Below are 24,963 nucleotides of genomic sequence, written 5' to 3'. Positions count from 1 at the left end.
ATAGAACAAAAGCTCCATTTTTACCTACGCTGAGCATGTCCCCCCTTAAATCAATTAGAATATTCAAATCCTATCAAGTAACTACCCTCAGTTGATAGTATATAAGTTTTACAAACATCTCAGTTGATTTAAGCGAATAAAATGACCTAGCACTGAATGAAAATGTTTTGTTAGTTACAAAATTGTTTACGTTAAGCTCGGCCCTTTCCATTGACGTAGGAACGGAAACCGACCTATTAACTTTATTGTAAGTATGTACCTAAAGGCAGGGCCACCTCTGTACGTAATCCAACAAACTACATATAGTAACACATTCAATTTACACATACCAAGAAAATTTAATAAAAAAATAATAATTTAATAAATTAATTCACCATATAAGAATATATTATAAATAATCACGTTTACACTTAACTACATATTCTAGGGCTAAAGTATTGATGTCAACGATGGCCGCGCGGCTGAAGCGTCGGCCTATAACGTCGTGGGACCCAGGTTCGAATCCTGCGTCTGGCAAATACACATATTGTTTTTCAATTTGTGTAGAATCAGAGTATGGACCCAATAGGTTGAGCAAGTGGCTAACATCCATTCCTCGTAAAACAAAAATCTGTTAATACAAGAACCTCCACTTTGTGGAGGCCCATATGATCTTATTAGAATCGGATATGGTCGATACCTATATATATATATATACATAAAGTATTATGAATGGTAGATATTAAGGCATTATGACGTCCGAAGGGTAGACATAGAAGCCTCTGTATCTCTGACATGGCCCCCATAAGGGGGGGGGGGGCTGATAGAGCTCTGGCCTAGGGACCCGGGCGACGTGGCGGATAAATGATATAAAAACACATATTATATATTTCTCTTATAGTAAAAAAGTCTTCACTTTGGGATTATTCCCATTTTAAGATATACGGTTGTGCGATGCAATTTTTGGTTGTTATTTGTTGATACTCGACAATTCCATAATTCGATGTGTTAAGAAATCGCTAAAAATACACTGATTTTTATTTGATCTCAACACATTTTGGAAAACTCTACAGTAGAGCGTCAGACTGCCTTTAACCTTAGCGATATGTAGGGGGCCCCTCCGCTTCAGGATGTGGGGGGCATGATCTCTGAAATAGTTAAATTCTGCGCAGAACGGAAACAAATTCAATCAACTTAGGAAGGCCTTAACTACACAGTTAATAGATCAATAAGTTAAATAAGGCTAATCTTTGACAATGTTTTTACTAAAACAGAAACGGATTTCTGTCCACCCCCGTACAATGCACATTTCGCACGCATGAGCGAGCCGGGCCTGTATAAATATAATTAACATAGTAACATGCACGAAATTCATGGGTTAAAAATAACAAGCGAATATCGATGTTATGCGTACACGTGAAAAGTAGCGTTCGAGCGATACATAACTGTTTCGGAACGCAAAGCCGTCATCGAAATATCACAACCACTCAATGCGTGAATGAAATTGAAAAAAAACAAACACGCGACATACGACGTTTTTCGTGAAATTAATATTTTTTAAATCAAGAGTAAATAATAAAACGAGTTCGTTGCACGCCTCTAGATTTAAGCGGTCAGCCGCAGTGCGACTTTCGGGGTTGCTTTTTGATTTTGTTTTTTCCAAAGACCAAATGTTTTTATTTAGTTATGTACATAAAATGTACAGCATGCAGCAATTTGGCTAACGGGTAGATTAGTTTAAAATCTGTATTAAAGATGATACGTTGCCTGCGTATGGTACATAGTTATGTTCTCTCAATTCTTTTCTATGGTATGGAAGTATGGACGCTAAACCAAGAGATAACACGGAGACTTGAAGCTTTAGAGACGTGGCTGTATAGACGCATCCTCAAAATTCCTTTGACTGACCGGGTGACAAATATTGAAGTTCTCAGTCGAATGGGGAAGGACCGAGAAGTTCTGCGTAGTATCAAAACCAGGAAACTACAGCACCTCGGCCAAATTATGAGAGGACAGTACAGCATTCCCCAACATGTCTTTCAAGAAAAGATCAGTGGTAAGCGTAGCAGAGGACGATGCCGCATTTAGTGGCTTAAGAACCTCCGTGATTGGTACGTGTGCAGCTCCACTGAACCGGGTAGCAGACGAAAAATCTAAGATCGCCGTGATGGTGGCCGACCTCCGATAGGGGATGGCACAATAAGAAATATGAACGTATATGAGGAATGAATTAGAAAACAAATCAGTCGGAACACCTCGGAAATAAACATATCATAAAAAATGGTAGTTACCATGATAACACGTAGGACGCATAGTTATTGTAGGTATTACCTAATAAAATTACCCCATCGCCAGTAATGTTCGATAATTTGGCCGAGAGAAGGCAATACAATAGGCGCGATCTAAATCATAAGACAATAAACACATTAGCCCCGCCTACTTCCTGCTCACATGAATAATTTGCACCTGCGCATATTACTTATTAAGCGGTCCCATTATAATAAAAATGCTGTTATCTTTGCGAACTTCTACAGCGACACCCTTTAAGTATTTGAAGACACAACATACTCGTAAGTTCAGTCACTTCCAAACAACACGGTTATATCGCACTTTGCAAAAAATAGTTCTCACTTCTCAATGAATACGACAAAATATTCATCAGAATCACCACTGCCTTGCGCTACAAAGAATTTTCTAGGGTTTTGCAAGGTCTGCAGCCGACATATCAGCGTCAAGTAGAGTAGTTTGCGTACCAAAGTCCTTAAATAAACCTTGATAGTCAACGCGGGCGGGGTATTCATAAAACAGTGATAGATAAATAACTGAAAAAAGTCCTATAACAGCCATATTTACAGGACTGGAATTTATTTTTTGTTCATCGTTAGTATTTTACTAAACAATTTTTTTTTATCTTTTTAAATATATATTTCACGAAAAAAACAACGAGCACTAAAATATAAGTATGTTGAAAAAAAGGTAATGCACAACTGCGATTCGAGCTCGGGCTATCAAAAATTTTACTGTCACGATAGTTGAGCGTTTTGACCCAGCGTGCTTAAATTATTTTAGTAAATAAAAAATACACGATTAAGAGCATGTCAGACTTTTATACCAATATCTTCAGGTTTTGACAATGTGTGTATGTGTTTTTTTTTTAAATACGTATATAATCGTTTGTATGTGTTGTATGCGTGAAATGTACCAACATAGTTGGAAAATTATATTATTTTTATAGAATTAAATTTTTTAAAGTTATTATTTAAATACATTAATAGGCAATTAGTTAAGGGGGGACATGCTCGTCGAAGGTCAAAATTGAGTTTTTATTGTATATTCAAACCATGATCCTGGACACTCCTTAAACGTTGTAGATGATCTATTTATATAATTTTGAAGCCTTATTATCCTTTATAGTTATTTTAAACATTTGATGACTGCATGAAGTATTTTTGTTACATAAAATAGTATTCTTTTAAACCTCTCGCTCTAATGTTTTAGAATATAGTCATATTTCGGTACATAACTGTGCAGTGGTGTTAAGATTTTTTACATTTATTAATTTTTAAACGCATTTATATAACCATTAGCATAATTTATTACGAGATAATTTTTGTAAAATATTCACGATACAAAATTATATTGATAATCTCTGTGATCCCAAATTTGACAAGAATTAGGCATTTTATTATTCAAAAAATCGGCAAGATTAACACATTTCAAGATGATTCTAAAGATATTTATTATAAGCTATATCTTTGACCATTCAAGTGTGATAAACATCTTATGAATAATGATTGCTTTATAATAATTATTGACCTAAGAATAAGGTAGTGTTTTTTTGAAATACGCCATTTCTTTTGTCATTCCCCAGTGGTTAAGCTACAACATACGGCCGTAGCCATAAATTGACAATCTATAATTAAAGTAGGGAGTAAAATGATATTGACGCGCGTGTTTGAACATGTACCGTTTAAAAAAAAATAAAAAAAAATTCAGTTTGGTATATGTTCAAACACGCGCGTTAACATAATTTTACTCCCTACTTTAATTATAGTTTGTCATTTTATGGCTACGGCCGTATGTTGTAGATTAACCACTAGAGAATGACAAAAGAAATGGCGAATTTCAAAAAAACACTACCTTATTCTTAGGTCAATAATTATTATAAAGCAATCATTATTCATAAGATTTTTATCACACTTGAATGGTCAAAGACATAGCTTATAATAAATATCTTTAGAATCATCTTCAAATTTGTTAATCTTGCCGATTTTTTGAATAATAAAATGCTTAATTCTTGTCAAATTTGGGATCACAGAGATTATCAAAATAATTTTTTATCGTGAATATTTTATAAAAATTATCTCGTAATAAATTATACTAATGGTTTTATAAATGCGTTTAAAAATTAATAAATGTAAAAAATCTTAACACCACTGCACAGTTCTGTACCGAAATATGACTATATTCTAAAACATTAGAGCGAGAGGTTTAAAAGAATACTATTTTATGTAACAAAAATACTTCATGCAGTCATCAAATGTTTAAAATAACTATAAAAGATAATAAGGCTTCAAAATTATATAAATAGATTAACTACAACGTTTAAGGAGTGTCCAGGATCATGGTTTGAAAATACAATAAAAACTCAATTTTGACCTTCGACGAGCATGTCCCCCCTTAATTGCCTAGTATGGACTCATGGAAAATAAGGCTATGAATAAACATGCCTTGATTTAAACTCAAAGTTGAGGTAATTTTTTAACAAAAATTTTAAGTTCGCAAGAAAGACACTTGAATCGATAGCTAAACGAGTGATGAGCACCCGTCTGGAAGACAAGAATCTCTCTAGGTCTAAGATTATTTCTTGGATTTTTATACAAGTAAAACATTATTTTTTAATCTGGCAAGACAGTAAAAATCTTGTAATGTAAAACAGAATTGACAATCAATTAAGTTTGGTTCCTTTTAACCTTTTAGCGTAGACACTGACGTGTTTTATTATTCATGGGACATTTCGTAAATGCCAAGCGGGCGAGCTTCTTGGTATCTAGGACAAAGCGCCACGGGGTTAAAAGCGATTTCCGAACGGCCGCGTCAATATTAAACCGAAGGATTTATGGGTCAGGAAAATTTGCAATAGAGGGCAATGCGTGGATTTTAAACACTCTTTTACGTTTTACCGTAAACACGCCCTATACCCAACGAGTTTAGACTATAACTAGACCAGCGATTGGGGAAAGGGGGTAAACATGAAATTGGCTCAAAAGTAAAGTCTCTGTAGTAAAAATACAAAATAACGGGTCTAGGACGATTTGGCGCCGGACAACTGGACGCCACGCAATTCTAAATTAAATAGACGTTAGGTACTTATAGGTACTTTTAAAGAAAATATTTAATACTATTATTTATATTTAAATTATTATATTATGATTTAACAGTTGGTGAGAATTTAAATATGCACACGTAAATAATGATTTAATCGTGCATATTATGTTTAAGTTCCAACGAAAAAAGAATTTTTTAAAGCCTTAGGCATGGTAATTCTCAATCCGCAATAAAAAAAACATTATGTTAAGAGTAAAATGAAACTACTAAGTAGTAGATAGAAACTGATTAAAATTCCTCGTCTACGTTCTGTATACGTATCTACGACAGTGCGGCGTCCAATTATCCTGGCGTCCAGTTGTCCCATTCCCAAAATAACCGTTCAGTTCAGTTGTCAGTATGACATCAACGAATTGAGTTTTAGAACACACGTTTTCTTATTAGTAGTTTTATTAATAAGATCTATTCAGGCGACTTGACTGGCTAAACAGATAAATTAACAGATAGATTAAACAACTAATAAATAGAATTCCGATAGACTGTACCCCCAATACACTACATTTTAAGGCAGGGTTTTGAATGTGTGACTGTCTTACGAAAATTAACCACATATTATAATTAACCATGCAATAGCGTGTGTTGCAACCTTCAAATACACCAATATTGATTGAGCGTCAGTGAATAAACCGAGAGCAGTTGTCAGAACGAAGGAAAGCGTATTTATGACACGTGTTTAAGTTTATCCCATATTCTTCCACACTCGAGATCGGTTGCCTGTTACTCCACACCCGTTAGGTATTTCAGTTCCCATTATTTCTGAGTTCCCTGGGGAAAACGGTGGAAACTTGTTGGTAATTTAATCATTAGTATTTTTGTAGTTTCAGTTTTATATATTTAAGTTCTGTCTTTTAGGCAAAGTTTTCTTGAACGTCTTTGCATACTACCATATTCCCTAGCATCTTAGCATAAAATACTGGAGAAATAATTTTCTATAGACACAATATATGTAGGTATAAATTAGAATTACCACTCCGGCTCCAAAGCAATATGGAACTCAACAATGTGTGATATTTATGATAACGACGTATTAATTCATTATTAAAATTGAATTATCAATGTATGCGATGTTCAATACTATAAATACCCCAATATACACCAGTGGTGTCGAACCTAATTAGTTTAGTGTTTCGATCGACATTTTACGTAACAAATATATCCGCGGGTTTTCTTTCGTGGAATTTTCTAAGCATCGATAAAAAATACTAAGAAAAGATTAACTTATACATGCATGTTTAAAAACATAAAGTTTATTAATTGATAGTCTTCATATCTTCTGGCAAGCGTGCATAGTAGGATATCCATGCAACAATAGCGAAGGTTACCTATTGAAAGCAGGTGGGCTATGATAGGTAACTGAAAGAAAGTCCTATTACAGCCATATTTACGAAAGTTGAATTTGAATGTTTTTCCTTTTCAGTATTTTACTGAATAAAAATTTTTATATTTTACCTTTATATATTTATTATATGAATATATTTACAAAATACATCCTACAGCCTGAGGTGGTGTGTGCGTATGATTCTTACAATACGTGTGTAATAGTTTGTATGTGTTGTATGCATGAAATGAACCAAATTAGTTGAAGCCTTTGTTAGATTGTGTTAGTGTTATAGCTCATTACGTATTAGTGGAATTGCTACGTGCCGTCTGGTTCACCAAGTCGACAATCAATTTATAATACATACCTACACACCGATGTCGTTGGGAAATTATATCATTTTTGTAGAATATAAAATAATGAAGTTATTATTTAAATACGTTAACAGCAATTAAGAATTGTTTTTATTACGAAGGTAAGCTTTAATTAATCGCCTAACAAGGATCTTCGCCATTGGTATGTCAAAAGCGACAAAGTCATAATGGTTCGAGAAGGATCGACAAATCGATAATTTGAAATAAATATGAATTGCAGTTTTAAAAACACTAACCAAATAAAGGGACCAAAACGTAAGGAGATAGAGAAATATTGAACAAAGAGTATCTAATACTACTCTAAGGCTAGGCCCACACTACGCGGAAATTCCGTCGCGGAGGATGCGAGACGGAACGCCAATACATTTTATTAGATACTAGCTGAAGTACCCGGCTTCGCACAGGGTCGCTTCGTGGCTATATTTATCTTAGATATTTGAAAAATAATAAAAGGTAATTATTTTTTTAATATTAAAATATCTGTGTAATACAATATGGCAATATGAAAATAATTCTAATAGGAGTAAAGGTCAAACATAAGAACACTAAATTAAAATCGAATCCAAAATATGAAAACGTTATTAATGTCATTAATATGTTGTAAAAAAAAAAAAAAAAAATAGATGGAACAAACAAACAACAAACTTTGTATTTTATATAATAATAATAATTTAGAAACCTTCGCAGGTGTGCGCACAACAACTGCCAAAAGTTTCATCGCAATCGGATGAATGGTATAGGAACGCATACGAATAGTAGAAGAAGAAGATTTTCTAATTCAGAAATCTTTGTAGGCATGCGCATGACAACTCACCAAAGTTTCATTGCAATCGGATAAATGGTATAGGAATGCATACAAATAGAAGAAGAAGAAGATGGTTGTACTAATTCAAAAACCTTCGCGGGCGTGCGCACAACAACTAGTCAAAATTTCATCACAATCGGATGAATGGCATAAGAACGCATACAAATAGAAGAAGAAAAAGATGGTTGTACTAATTCAGAAACCTTTGCGGGCGTGCGCACAACAACTGGTCAAAATTTCATCACAATCGGATGAATGGCATAAGAACGCATACAAATAGAAGAAGAAAAAGATGATTGTACTAATTCGGAAACCTTTGCGGGCAAGGGCACAACACTTGATCAAAATGTCATTGCAATCGGATGAATGGTATAGGAACGCATACGAATAGAAGTAGAAGATGATTTTCTAATTCAGAAATCTTCGTGGGCATGCGCACGACAACTCACCAAAGTTTCATTGCAATCGGATGAATGGTGTAGGTACGCATTCGAATAGAAGAAGAAGATGATGGTTGTACTAATTCAGAAACCTTCGCAGGCGTGCGCACGACAACTCACCAAAGTTTCATTGTAATCGGAGGAATGGTATAGGAACGCATACGAATAGAAGAAGATAGAATAGAAGAAGAAGATGGTTGTACTAATTCAGAAACCTTCGCGGGTGTTGGCACAATTACTGACGAAATTTTTATTGCAATCGGATGAATGGAATAGAAACGCATACGAATAGAAGAATATAGAATAGAAGAAGAAGAAGAAGAAGATAGTTGTACTAATTCAAAAACCATTGCGGGTGTTACCACAACAACTGACGAAGGTTTCATCGCAATCGGATGAATGGTATAGGGACCATACGAATAAAAGAAGATAGAATGAAGCAGAAGAAGAAGAAGAAGAAGATGGTTGTACTAATTCAGAAATCTTCGCGGGTGTTGGCACAATTACTGACGAAAATTTTATTGCAATCGGATGAATGGAATAGGAACGCATACGAATAGAAAAATATAGAATAGAAGAAGAAGAAGAAAAAGAAGATGGTTGTACTAATTCAAAAACCATTGCGGGTGTTACCACAAAAACTGACGAAGGTTTCATTGCAATCGGATGAATGGTATAGGGACCATACGAATAAAAGAAGATAGAATGAAGTAGAAGAAGAAGAAGAAGAAGATGGTTGTACTATTTAAGAAACCTTTGCGGGTGTTAACACAACAACTGACGAAGGTTTCATCGCAATCGGATGAATGGTATAGGAACCGTACGAATAAAAGAAGATATAATGAAGAAGAAGAAGAAAATGATGATTTTTCTAATTCAGAAACCTTCATGGGTGTGCATACAACCACTTACCAAAATTTCATTGCAATCGGATGAATGGTATAGGAACCATACGAATAGAAAAATATAGAATAGAAGAAGAAGAAGAAGAAGATGATGATTTTTCTAATTCAGAAACCTTTATGGGTGTGCATACAACCACTTACCAAAATTTCATCGCAATCGCATGAATGGTATATGAACGCATACGGGACAGACACACAGACAGACAGACATATAGACAGACAGACATTCATTTTTATATATTAGTATAGCCTATACTCTTCGCGCAAGTGCAAGCAATAAGTTTACAAAGTTTTATCGCAATCGGATGAACGGTATGGCTGCGCATTCAATACGAACAAACAAACACACAAATATTATTTTTTATGATAATTTGCCGTCATCGGGCACATTACGCGGAAAATCGGTTGTCTTGATCTGGTTGATTTGCGTTCCGCGTAGTGTGGGCCTAGCCTAATAGTACGATTATGATCGAAGAATATGTTAATAAAGATTAAGATACATTCAAATGTAACTCCATTGTAAATACATCATCGTCATAGACGAGGGGGTTTTTTACGAATCATTTAAGTGTCGCCACTTACGTAATAATATAATTAAGGTTGTGGAATTTTTATTTAGTTCAGAAATTACATTTTATTAAAAAAAAATATTTTTTTCGTATAGAAAAAAAAACACTTTTTTACCACATTATGTTTCAGATTTAAATCTACTTTGATGAATAATGATGATTATTAAACATTTTTTTTAATTCAACGAATAATTCATAAGATTAAAGAATGCAACATTCTCAAAATCTTCTAAAAAATCCATTCGCTAAATAAAAAAAAGTTTATTAAATTATTAGCAAGTGCAAGTACGTTAAAACTAAAATTTTCGAAACATCCTGATACCGTGTAGTAATTAAGGTAATTGATACTTTGATTTAAAACGGAAACAGAAATACAGAAACGGACTACCAAATTTAACGTAATTTGCGAATCGCTTCAGAAATCTAAAAACTACTGGTTGATTTCACTGTAAATAGGACGCACATTGGTAAAACACATTGGCGCAAATCCACTGGATGCGGGTGCGAGCCCCGCTGAGCGTCGTAGTAACACATTCATCTGAAATATTTTCAAATTATCCTAAAACTTTTTAAGCGGTTGCTATTTGCTACGTTACCAAACTTCGAATGCGACCGCAATCAACCTATTGGCAATACCTGCTAATTATTGTAGTAACCGTGGCCATGCTTACAATGAATGTATGTATATGTAACAACACTAATAACTCTGTAGTTTTTCAATACTTATTTGACAATAAATAACCACTAATCAGTTGCCATTGATGTCAGAAAAAACAACATAATTTAATTTGTCTCATAAGGTTACATTACATAACTACACATATTTTTAAAAAATCACATAGCAACTAACAATACGTGTCATGCAAAAATCGATAACTTACTACATATCAAATTTTCCTAAGTGGTGTGTTACAATTTATATTTTTTCCATAGAAACCACACCTATATATTTTATTTTTACTTATAGTCGAATTAATAATCGACGAAAAGGCGAATAAATACATTATGTTTACCATACTGTCTCTTTGTCATTTTTTACTAGAATAATAAATTAATAGTTGAAAAATGCGAATGAGTACAATATCATGTAAAATTCATAAACCCGATCAAAAATTAGATAAATTTGCTTGTATTATCGAAAATCATTATTTGCTTAAGATTCTTGCATCAACAATACGTCTAATTATTTCAATGATCAATCCACGAAAACCTTTTAACTTGTGTCCACTAAAATTGGACATTTCTTGGTGTCCCCTGAAAAAACTGATTTTTACAACGTTTTTATTAGCTCGTATCAAGTAATATCGCAAATTCAAGAATGAAAACCTAACCTAACTAATAATTCAGTATATCGGCTATTTTCATAATTTTGTCTGCTGCTGGCGTCCTGTAAACCGACAAGAACCGTGTTTTATTTAGATGTCATTATATTTATGTCGGGACTATACGACCAAAAGAGGTTGGACGGCCATATATTTCCGATACAACATTTCACGGTGAAGTGTGATACGGCGAATTGCATACGTATAAGTTTCTGGACACGGTATTTATATGTGATTGAATGACTTAGATTTTTTTTATTATTATTAATTACTTTGGACAAACCTGCTATCATAGATAATAACATTACGCGCAAAGGCTTTAGGTTTCGCCTCTCAAGCCTACCGTATTGCACACATTTCCGTAGACGGGGCAGAAGTCACGTGACCTATCGGAATAATCGTATAAATTCAACACTTGAAGAGATAATATAGCGCTATCACATATTTTTACCACATTTTTTTAGCTCGTATTCTTGTTTGTCCGGTGGTTGTTTATCCAGTACAAAGCTTGCTATCGATTTTTAACTAACTTCCCGACTAGCTAGACATTTAAAATTTTTAGAATATTTCAGAACACGATGCCAATGCATTCTTTTAATACTTTTAGCCATCTTTAAGTAGAATTGAATTCATTTTCAGTTAATTCTGTTTTGTATGAAAAGTTATTTCGGAAGAAATCTGTAATCCAATCCACAATTATCGGTTGCTAAGTGGGTGGTACTAGCAACTAAATTATTAATATATACGTGCGTTACTATGGAAATTAAAATGACATTTTCAGTATTCTATATTTGTTTGTTTTTTATTTACTTCATATCAAGTACAAGTTTGAGCATATTGAGCAATATATGAAATAACAGAAAGTTTAAAAAGGTTGTATATAAAAAGTTCTTTTTATATTGTAATTATTACGATGTTTACTTTACCTTACTCCATTTGACATTTTATCCCTGCCTCGCTCTCTCCTACACATTTACATAGTATTATATTTTTTCTCATCGCGTTACACATAAATCAAGACATATATATGATATACCTACGGTAATCCAATGTTTAATATACACGATATTAAAAAAATATTATTCATTTAGGTACATATTTTATTTGACCATGTCGGATCCTAATAAGATCATAATATGGGTCTCCACAGAGTGGAGGTTTGTATTCACAGATTTTTGTTTTTACGAGAAATGGATGTTCGCCACTTGCTCAACCTATTAGGTCCATACTTTGACTTCGAAAACAAATTGAAAAACAATACCTATGTGTATTTGCCAGACCCAGTTTTTCGAACATGCTACCCACCACATTATAATTTAGATTAGAAGATATTATTGAATATATTTTGCATTTATTGATACATTATAATACAAATGAGAAACTGTGGAAACGCCATAATATATTTAGTTGGGTAGTGAATAAATAAACAGATGGATCTATTAATAAATACATAAATAAAGCTCTTTAAAATATTAATATTTTACAGAACGTGCCATCGCTGGTCTCCAAGGGCATTGAAAGGCAACGAAAGTAAACCAGACATCGCGTAATCCAACAAAATCATGTTAAACCTTTTATGTCAATTAATAAATTATGTTTCCACTTTCAAAACCGAATATATCGGTATTGTCCGATTTTTGAAACCAGTATCGAAATTTTTTGAAATACCGGTATTGCAATCCCTAGCTACTGCACTCTATAATTCGACAAGCGAAGAAAAAATCATCACAATTTCTTGAAATACTTAAAATAATTACAGCAATCTCATCTTCTATAATGTACATCTACAAACTGACGTTATATTTCAATAATAATATAGCATTGCTTGACAAAATTGATCAATTTAGTACTTAAGTACGACTCTGCTTTCATGATGAAGTACGTCACAAAATTAAGTGGAAATAAAAAGAAAAAAGCTCGACCTTGGAGCTTTTTTTCTTCGGGCGTCTGGTATTACATAGACGAGCCTTTATGGAAATGCAAACAAACAGCCTGATTATAAAGATTTAATTAAAAGTCTGTATTGTTGAGTCCGGCTTTCTCGTGTATGAGTGCTACACTTTATTTATATTATAATTGAAAAAAATGATACTACTTATGACTTTTTCAATTGTATCACGGCAGATAAAAACAACAACAGACCCATCACCTTGGTAGCTGACAGAAAGTGCCCCAAAATTAAAATTGAAAATGTCCCTCTGAGGCGGACGAAACCGGTCCTAATTTATTGATTAAAAGTGGAATAAGTACTACAAAAAAATGCGTTTTATTAAATTAAACAACAATACAATGCAGTTCCACCATGAATTGACAGTTAACAAAATAAAAAAGAGAGTTTAAATTATGTTTTTTCCTAAACATTTTTATACACATCAAAATCATAAGATAAATTTATTTTTATTTTTAAAAACAATCTGTATTTATGGTTACATGTAAATTGCACGTAAAACATTACACCGTGAGCTTCTTTATCGGAAAGAGATGACCGTATACTATACGGTCTCCAATTTTATTAGATTCAATATGAATATTAATTCAATTTTCATAGCTGATTTTGGCAAATTCAAGAATGAAAACCTAACCTAACTAATAATTCAGTATATCGGCTATTTTCATAATTTTGTCTGCTGCTGGCGTCCTGTAAACCGACAAGAACCGTGTTTTATTTAGATGTCATTAGATTTATGTCAGGACTATACGACCCAAAGAGGTTGGACGGTCTTTGATATACGGCCATATATTTCCGATACAACGTTTCACGGTGAAGTGTAATACGGCGAACTGCATAGGTACGTATAAATTTCTCGACACGGTATTTATATGAGATTGAATGCCTTAGATGTTTTTATTATTAATTACTTGGACAAAGCTGCAGTCATAGATAATAACATTACGCGCAAAGGTTTTAGGTTTCGCCTCTCAAGCCTACCTTATTGCATACATTTCCGTAGACGGTGCAGAAGTCACGCGACCTATCGGAATAATCGTATAAATTCAACACTTGAAGACATAATATGGCGCTGTCGCATATTTTTACCACGTTTTTCTTAGCTCGTATTCTTGTTTGTCCGGTGGTTGTTTATCCAGTACAAATCTTGCAATCGATTTTTAGCTAACTTCCCGACTAGATATACATTTCAAACTTTTAGAATATATCAGAAGACGATGCCAATCCATTATTTTAATACTTTTAATTGAATTCATTTTCAGTTAACTCTGTTTTGTATGAAAAGTTATTTCGGAAGAAATCCGTAATCCAATCCACTATTATTGGTTGCTAAGTGGGTGGTCCTAGTAACTAAATTATTAATATATACGTGCGTTACTATGGAAATCAAAATGACATTTCAGTATTATATATTTGTTTGTTTGTTGCAAAGTAGCAAAAATGATTTGTTGACAATTGCCTTATTTGTCCTATATTATTATTACATAGAATTGTAAGTTTATATGATTCAGAAAAGTTCTTTTTATTTGGTAATTTTACCTCTCTATTCGAAATTCTAAATTCAATATTTGAAGATTCTGATGACAGATAATTTTGTTTATTTTTTTTTACTTTTTCTTAGAAGATGGGCTTTAAATAATCGCTTACTATGGAGCCTTCACCACTGATACATATACACATATTCATATATATAATATATTACGTTGAAACCTAATCTAGCTAATAGTGGCAGCGGTCAACTAGATAAATATTGTCAATACATATCGTATAGTTAGTGCAGGATCCCATAGACTTTTCGTATACATAATATGCGGAACGCATTCTGACAATTGGAATAGGTTTTAGGGGTCACCAAGATATATAATGTCGATGTTGCCAGGCGATATTAGTGGTCAATTTTTTTTTATTGAGCTTTTAATTTTTTTTCTTATAACCCACCAAAAATTGTTCTGAGTTCTTCAATAAAACCAATACGGGATCAGGGATTGATTGAAAATGCAATAATTGTACCATGCCATCGGCATGGTCGTAGAACGGTCCGTCCCGTTTGAAAAAATAAAAATTGCAGGTAGTGAAATGTGTTCAAAATTATCGATTCTTAGGACCCTTCTTGGCTTAAATTATTTTATTTAGTAGCATTTTTTGTATATAATCACCTAAATTGGTTTCTTTACTATATCTATGCATATGACATTCGTTTTAGTATTATGGTTAATCCAGAAACAGTGTAGGTTGCATATATAGGTAGGTGAATAAATGAAATAACGATAACCACTAACCACACTAAGTACCTACACATTTATTAAAAAAAAAGAAAAACAAGTCCAGTTTCAAACTCCTTTAAGTATCATGATCACAGTTTTTACAAACACTACTTACACATTTGCACAATGATATACATGTCAAAGCCGATTTCTTATAACTACGTGATAATGTACGGCAGTTAGAATTACATTTGCATGGTTTAATTAAATAATTTGGTAGAGGTTCATTCGTCATTTGTCTTGGATACGAATTATTTTCTCGTAACTCATAGTCAAGTTGTAGGACATCAAGAGGCTCAAATAGTGGAACATATGAGCTTTCCCGTAAATAAACTTATGCTGAAGGCCTTAAACAGTGTAAATACAATGAATCATATGTGCATATCACTCTTGACAAATTTAAACTAAATTCAATATTTTGGGAAATAAATTTATGCCGAAGCTCATTCGCTATTGGTTTTTGTTTATATAATAAGTAAGTGCAAAATTTTTCCAGGTCTTGAAACTGCTGTGGTCTCCAATAAACCATTTCCTAAAGCTGAAAGTGCATCCTGAACAAAACTCGTTGACGAGATGGTTAAAGCTTGTTTCTTTGTACATATGCAGTCACTAGTGGTGTCGCAGCCGGTTAAACAATGTAATGCTGGTATAATATTACAAATATTTTCGCCAAGAGATTCAGCTGCCAAATGGCATTCTAAAACATGGAATTTCTTCTGAGATCCCTCAAACCATAATCCATGGCAACCAATCGTTGCAAGTTTATTCCAGAAATGAATGCCTAAAATTAAAACATCTGTATCGGGACTGTGATAATCTCCAAATTTTGCATTTTTACAGCATGAAATATATGACAGAACATTCTAGACTCCAGAGTCTGCTTCTAAATGATTTTGATTTTAAATCAATGGCGTCAGTGAAAATTGATCCCTGCAATTTAAACCATTGTGTGGGGTCGTCAAATCCACCACAATGTACAGCTCACTTTTTCCGTTGATTTTTGCAAATGTGGGAGCATTTTTGCAAATACATTTAACAAGCTGTAATTTATTTTGAGGGCTCACAAAAAAATCTTTGCAATTAATCCACCACATACCTACTACATACACTAAGGGACAATCTCCAAGGCTTAGATATTATAAGCATTTACACTGTTTAAGGGCTTCAGCACAAGTTTATTTATGGAAAAGCTCATCTGATCCACTATTGAGCCTATTGATTTCCTACAACTTCTAACAATTATGAGAAAATAATTTGTATCCAAGACAAATGACGAATGAACCTCTGCCAAATTATATTTGGTTAAACCATGCAAATGTAATTCTGACTGCCGTACATTATCACGTAGTTATAAGAAATCGGCTTTGACACGAATATCATTGTGCAAATGTGTAAGTATTGTTTGTAAAAACTGTGATCATGATACCTAAAGCAGTTTGAACACTTGACTTCTTGTTTCTTTTTTTTAATAAATGTGTAGGTACTTAGTGTGGTTAGTGGTTATCGTTATTTCATTTATTCACCTACCTATATATGCAACCTACACTGTTTCTGGATTAACCATAATACTTAAACGAATGTCATATGCATAGATATAGTAAAGAAACCAATTTAGGTGATTATATACAAAAATGCTACTAAATAAAATAATTTAAGCCAAGAAGGGTCCTAAGAATCGATAATTTTGAACACATTTCACTACCCGCTATTTTTATTTTTTCAAACGGGACGGTCCGTTCTACGACCATGCCGATGGCATGGTACAATTATTGCATTTTCAATCAATCCCTGATCCCGTCTTGGTTTTATTGAAGAACTCAGAACAATTTTTGGTGGGTTATAAGAAAAAAAATTAAAAGCTCAATAAAAAAAATTGACCACTAATATCGCCTGGCAACATCGACATTATATATCTTGGTGACCCCTAAAACCTATTCCAATTGTCAGAATGCGTTCCGCATATTATGTATACGAAAAGTCTATGGGATCCTGCACTAAGTGACGCTAGTGAGAGTTTATTACAAAGCTTGAGCGAGATGGACATTTTGATTGCATTCTAGTCGCCGTGAAGGCAGGGGAAACGGACAGAATACAAAGCAATCATTGTAAACTATCTGCATGCGAGTCTGCAAAAATAATAAGATTTTCTTTAACTTCATAATACTTAAAATAAATAATAACATAAGTATTTTTTATTAAACATATGACAACGCCTACAGCGCATCTATTCCATACACAAGACTGCTATCGGCGGCTATCGAGGGTAGTTTATCAGTATTGAGGTGGTTAATTGTTACAATAAATTAACCGTCTGACCTGCCAAAAAGTGCTATTTTATATCATCACCTCTCTTGGCTTTGTTAACTTTTATAGCGAGATTGGCAGTTTTGTCAGTTTAGACGGCTAATTTATTATAACAATTATAATCCCACCAGGCAACAATATATATGTGGACATTCTATTTTATTGTTTAATTTGTATTTTTTTTTGAATTATTGTTGTTTTTTTATTTTATTTCTATTCTATAAAATTATTTTTGCTTTGTTTTTTTTTCTTTAATTAATAATTTGTTATGTGTTAAATGTGTTTTTTTTAATAAAGAAATAATACCTCAATACGTAAATATGATAAACTACCCTCGATAGCCGCCGACAGCAGCCCTGGGTATAGAATAGACGCTCTGAAAAATCGATCAAATGGTATTTTTTTAATAGTTTACCATCAGAACATGATAAAAACGAATACTTAGTCAAAATACATTTTAGTACATAATGCATTTTTTCATAATTTATAAGTTTCTGCATCGTGACAAATTTGTTTTGTTCATACTTACAATTACAGATATATCTTCACTAGTATCTGATTTTGAAGCATATCGTGTTTATTTTATTGTACAAGTACCTACATACGACGGTCTACTTTTCCATTTTACTTAAAACAATGTTAGGTACGCCAAAAAGTTCAACAGTGAAAACAAAAATCAATTTAAATTTTAACACTTCAATATAGCCATCTGACGGGGTAAATTGTCACCTGTGTCCATGAGTCACATTTATATGCATATTAATTGTTACATAAAGCTTGTCGTGGTACAGAATTCTTCAGAATGTGAAGCGCGATGTGATCATATTGCTTGCGGGAACGGAAATTCACATCTGGATCGGCTTATTTCCATGACGAGTCAACCATAGAAGATTATCTCTAATAATATTCTCGGTAAATCTTCATCCAAAGGATAAAGTAACATGTAGAAAATGGAAATATTTCTTCGTTTCTAGACGTAAAACAAAATTTCATAACGAATTACTCGACAGAGATTAAGGTCAGATTTAAATTTTTCTTTCCTTATCAAAATACGTCTTAAATCCTCAGTATAGAACATCTTTTTACGTCTAGTTTGAATTGTTATCAAGATTATCTATAAACTCTATCAAACACACTGCGTCTTGTCCATAGGAACTAGCAAAGCAGTTTTTGTTATTCGACAAGAAATGTTTCGAGAGAAGATAATAACAAATTATAGATAAAGTCATTAAATAGATAACCATTTTTATATTGCAAGTATTTTTACTTGCAATCATTCTTCGCAATAAACAGTTCCATAATATTGTAAGAATAGCTGGGCGTAATCGGAAATAGATGACCGTATAGTATTGAAATCAAATTCTTGTCTAAATAAAACACCTAAAAATACGTCATAAAATCCACCGGAATACAAGGTAAAAACAGAAAAAATAGATAGGTAAGTAAATTAAAAATACAATCATATCGTATATATTTATAAAAAAATCCGGCAGGTGTTCGTAAGTATTAAGCCTTACCTGTCAAAATGATGTTCTTATTGAATCTAATAAAATTGGAACATTTGCAATGGTGTATTTTTTTTATCTCAATGCTATACGGCCATATCTTCACGGTGCTACGGCAAAATGTAATACGCACAATTTACATCCAACAAATAATAGCGTATCTGAAGAACCTAGTTTCAAAACCCCCTAAAACGGTTTTAGGTAGTTTTGTGAAAAATGAGAAAAACTCATATCTATTAAATCTGTGAACTTTATGTATTTATTATTTAATTCGTACATTACTACGACGTACGTACGTACAAGGATTTTAGCTTATCCATTTTAGGGGTATTTGAAAATCACACCCAACCATTTTAGCGGGTTTTGAAATCTACCCTAATTTTTGATCATACGTATTGACGGTTTTTGGCGTTTTCAATCTTTGGCCATCATATAGGTAACAGAAATATCCATCTAACGAAATACATAATATATAACTCGAAAAAAAATCAAAAACCGTTTTAAGGGGATTTGAAACTAGGCACCGCTTCATCTATTCATATAAATTCGGTAATTACGCCCTTGTTCACATAGTAAACTTTATCAATTGCACATTGGACATTTTAAAAAGTTTAAATAATTTTTCATCGACTTATTAAAATAGTATCCAGAACAATGCTCGACTCAGAACACTGAAAAGCTCATCGTTTGAGACTGCATAACATGTCTTCTGCATCAAACTAAAGCTTATGTCTTCTCTCCACCGGTGCTTAGTTATTTTCGTTTCGCGGTCACTGAATCAGCGGCTCGATTTAAATATTTTGTGCAGAAAATCATTTAAGTAAGTTTACAGTAATAGCGATTGTGTTGAGTTAATAGTCTGTAAAACTAAACGTATTATTTAATTTGTTATTGCAATGACAAGGCGTAGTAAATCGTTTGAATAAAGGTATCCATAAACTCGCTTCCTCCTTCATTAATGGGAATGTGGTGCAAAGAGGGTCGCGAATTGCCAAACCAAAGCCAGGCTATGTGCCAAACTACTTATTAGAAAGCAAGGCAGAGGAGATCTATGCCTTCAATGGATCCCATCGCACATGGGTATTGAGGGCAACGAAAGGGCGGATGATCTGGCAAAGGAAGCTGGCCATTCAGGGGTACCATATCAGTGGATACTAGAAAACCTGGACTGGAATGAGGCGATAAAGAAAATGGGCCAAAGTATGTGGATAGATTTTCACCATAGGGCATCATTAGAAAAGGTGAAATTGAGTAAATCTATTCTACCATCACCACGAGAGGTGCCCTGGTTTGTAGTCTCCTTTTTACGAGGAATGAGCTTAAGTTAATACTGAGGCTAAGAACAGGGCACACAATGGGTAAAAGATTTGATGTCCTCATGGGAAGAAGCGAATCGCAACTCTGCGATGAATATTATGATTTAGAGGACATTGTACATATAGCACTACAATGCCCTAAATATGAACTTCACAGAGTACAGCTGCGAATTGCGGATATCTATGAGAATGTCGACGAATTAAAGGGTGTCCTGGCGGTGGGTAAGACGGAAGAGCTAGGCAAAATTGTAAAGTTATTTAACAGAATAAGAGTGAGGACCTGATCGACGGATCCCCTTATAGAAGACAAGAGGCGATATGACAGCGAGTCGCAGTCAAAGCCTCGGTAAAATCACAAAAAAAAGCAAGACAGGGGTAATTTTCGCGTCTACATCGATGTAGCCTTTAGCGACCGCATTTCAACGTCGCCCATACAAACGACAGCTACAAACCTTACTTATCGGAAATCAGTAGATACATCGCAGTAACCTTTGGCGCGAACACTACCATGAACTCATAAAGCTCCTATAGAAAGTAATGCCAAATCCTACTGACGCGCAACGGACCAAAATTAAATACGAGGGTGGGTCAATAAGTCCTTAGAAAAGCCGACAAGTGGCGCGACTAGTACTGTAAGCGGTTTGTTTTCATGCAGCGGCACTACCGATTCAGTATGCTGCGAAGTTTCAATCAGATTGGTCGGGTTGTTGTGTGTTTTTCGTACATTTAAAAAAAAATTTGCTTGTGGAAAATGGAAAAATGGAAAATGGAGAAAATTGAGTTTAGAGCTGTTATTAAACATTTTAATATAAAAGGGTTAACAGCAAAGGAAATAAAAAATAAGTTGGATTTAGTTCACAGCATATCTGCTCCTTCACTCGCAACTATTTATAACTGGTTAAATGAATTTAAACGTGGTCGTACATCAACAAAGGATGAACCACGCTCAGGACGTCCTGTAGAGGTGACTACACCAGAAATGATCAATAAAATCCACGATATGGTGTTAAGTGACCGAAGATTAAAGTTGAGTGAGATAATTGAGGTTACAGGGATCTCAAAAGGTAGCGTCATTTCTATTTTACATGACAAATTGGGCATGAAAAATATTTCTGCAAGATGGGTGCCGCGTTTGCTCACAGTCGACAATAAACGCAATATGGTGGTGGCCTCTAAAGCCCTGTTGTCGCTCATGCAACGCAATCCGGATGAATTTTTTCGTCGCTTTGTGACTGTAGATGAAACATGGATACACCACTATACTCCCGAGACGAAAGAACAGTCAAAGCAGTGGATTGCGAAGACAAACCATGTCCAAAGAAGGCGAAAACCGTAAAATCAGCTGGTAAGGTTATGGCTACTGTATTTTGGGATGCACGTGAAATTATTTTCGTTGACTATTTGGAAAAAGGAAAAACAATAACAGGGGATTATTATGCATCTTTATTGGACCAGCTAAAAAACGAAATTGAAGAAAAATGGCCTCATTTATACAGGAAAAAAATCCTCTTTCATCAGGACAATGCCCGTGTTCACACATGTTTACGATCAATGGCTAAAATTGAAGAATTGAAGTTCGAATTGGTCGACCACCCACCGTATTCGCCAGATTTAGCCCCCAGTGACTTTTTCCTTTTCCCAAACTTAAAAAAATGGCTAAGTGGACAAGGTTTTTTTGCAAATGAAGAAGTCATCGATCGGACAAATGCTTATTTTGAGGACCTTCCGAAAACTTATTTTTCTGACGGTTTAAAAAAAATTGAGAAACGTCTAACCAAGTGTATTGAGCTCCAAGGAGATTATGTTGAGAAATAAAAAAAAAATACAAAAATAAAAGCTGTTTTAATGCTTTTTTCTAAGGAATTATTGACCCACCCTCGTAATATAGTGTCGGTAAATACTTTTTGGACATTCTTAATTGTAACTACCCTGCATCGAAAATTCAATAATCCTTGGATAGAGGTATATACCTTCAGTTTCACAAAGTATTGCAGTGATTAAGCTACACATAATTATTAAAATATATCAGGGTGGTGATAGGATGTTAAGATCCGGAATAAATAGTAGACGCTAAACTTTATCAGTCATGCCTATTTGTTTTCATTGAACTAAGAATACAAATTTCAGATGGTGTTAGTTTTTAACAATACAGGTAAAGTATACCTAAACCAAACTAACAGCTCTTATCTGTGGATTATTCTTATAATGTTTTTATAATATATTACAGTAGCGAAGGATGGATGGGCGTAGGCTGTTATAATTCTATATAAATAGTTCACACTAAACTTTGTCAGTCATACGATATAATGATAGATACATATTACAATATATCAATGGCAAGGGGTGGAGGTAGGCTGTTAAGATCCGACATAAATAGTGCACACTAAACTTTGTCAGTCATACATATTTGTTTTCATTGAAATAAGAATCCAAATTTCAGATGGTGTTAGTTTTTAACAATACAGGTAAAGTATACCTAAACCAAACCATAATAATTTAGGTATGCTATGGGCGATCAGACAAATTTAATCAGTGCACACTAAACTTTGTCAGTCATGCTCATGGGTTGTTGTTGAATTAATAATACCTATTACAGATGGTGTTGGTTAGTTTTTTTTAAAATTCATTAGACCCTGTCTTAGCCAAACCATAAAGAATAGACGAATATTTTTGACGATTGTCTAATATGGCTTGGTTTATGCAGGGTTTAATTGAATTTTAAAAACTAGCCAACACTATCTGCAATTTGTAGTCTTAGTTCAATGAAAACAAATATGTATGACTGACAAAGTTTAGTGTGCACTATTTATGTCGGATTTTAACAGCCTACCTCCACTCCTTGCCATTGATATATTGTAATATGTATCAATACTTATATCGTATGCCTGACAAAGTTTAGTGTGAACTATTTATATCGAATCATAACAGTCTACCCCCACCCCACCCTTCGCTACTGTAATATATTATAAGAATAATCCACAGATAAGAACTGTTTGTAAAGTTTGGCATTAAATTTTATAGGAACAGTATGAGGGCACAGCAGCGTTCTCACTATCTGTCATGCTTTCTGATATATAGGGTTTGGCAACACGCAGAACGGTCATTCAAAGATACTTTTATATAGATGTATGAAATTTAACTTTACATTACAAATTCATTTGAAGAGAACTTCACACTTCCGTTACTGACATTCTAATATAATTTGTAATTCACCCAATTAGATAATTACACACATGATGACATGATTCTATGTACAAATATTGCACAAAATATTTTTTATGAGAAAAGTTTTTGCTGTTACAAACTAATGCGTCAAGTTACAATACACTCACTTTGAGAGAATTTCTGGACAATAAATCGATTTTCCAATTAGATCACGCTACCCCTGTGATATCTGGCTGTTTCGCTTTTCCTCGAACATAACTGATATCCAATAGAATGTGAGACAGGTACTCAACAGTATTCCGGAAAATACGTTCCATGACTGTTTTCAGAAATAACAACGCCGTTTTAGTCAGTGTATAGATAGATGCACAAAGGGGAGTACCAATGTACAGTTACACACGTATATTTTTAAAAATTCATTAAATTGTCACACTTCGTTTACATTGGGTATAGCTCATACCCCGTGTCGTATATTCACTGGTTAAAATAAACACCGACCATGGCCGTAAATCAACTTCACTGACCTTCAATATTTTATCGCGAAAGAATTTAATTCGACCATTAAAAAAGCGTTTTCTTTCAGCGCTCGTCGGATAAATCAGAGACGAATAAATGTTTCAAAGCTGAAAAGTGTGCTAGAAGGGTGACGGCCACTCGTATGAGTCACCGGAATGGAAATGACAAAAAAGCGCGAAAACAAATTCAATATTATGCCAGATTTCAGATGACAACATTGATAAATCGTGAGATCGAAATAGACAAGTCTATGTCTCAAGCATGTGAATAATTATTTTCAACATATTATGAATCTCTTAAAATAGATAAAAATTATTTTGGTCAATAAATACCTCAACGAGAATAACATTTTCCGATTAAGTGTATGATTTTCAATATGACTTAAAAATGATTATACTCTATAGCCAGGGATGACGAACCATTTTAAGGTGGGGCAAAATAATTTTTTTTTTTAATGACAAGTTTTGCCGTTGTTCGTTAAAGAAAACATCAGCTCACACGTATATTTTAATTCAAAACATAATTCTTTTAACTGATTTATTACGGCGTACGAGAAATTCTCTTCATTGACAAGAACCGATTGATTGAAACCAATGACATTAATATGGACAAAGCATCTGGGAAAAAAAATGACACTCACTTTTTTGTCGGGTCTGCCAAATGGCATAATCTGTTCTAACGCCATTACAATAAAAGTGATATTGCTATACATTCCCGATGCTTTTTGTCGGGTCTGACGAATGTCATAACTCATATTTGAATATCAATATCGATCGCTCAAATGAACATTGACATTTGAAACACTGTTCTAATGCCATTACAATATAGGTGTTATTGCTATAAAT

General features: G+C 33.7%; 1 protein-coding gene across 4 annotated transcripts in view; it reads right to left on the bottom strand.

Moving 5' to 3' along the window:
* The window catches only part of ATP8A (ATPase phospholipid transporting 8A1), a 213,671-nt gene that overhangs the window by 123,922 nt on the left and 64,786 nt on the right, over positions 1-24,963 (bottom strand). The window contains exon 1 of one of the 4 annotated variants that reach the window (XM_085959247.1): positions 23,770-24,262. The exons of the other annotated variants lie outside the window; for them this stretch is intronic. The gene's annotated coding sequence lies outside the window, so the exon portion shown is untranslated. Of the gene's footprint in view, positions 1-23,769; positions 24,263-24,963 lie in introns of those variants that run through there. 4 annotated transcript variants of the gene reach the window in all.

This window comes from Rhyacophila brunnea, unplaced genomic scaffold (genome assembly GCF_057557595.1).
Source record: "Rhyacophila brunnea isolate RB1 unplaced genomic scaffold, BYU_Rbru_1.0 scaffold_8, whole genome shotgun sequence".
NCBI lineage: Eukaryota > Metazoa > Arthropoda > Insecta > Trichoptera > Rhyacophilidae > Rhyacophila > Rhyacophila brunnea.
Note: the sequence above shows the minus strand (reverse complement) of the source record. Positions and strands in the feature narration are given on the sequence as shown.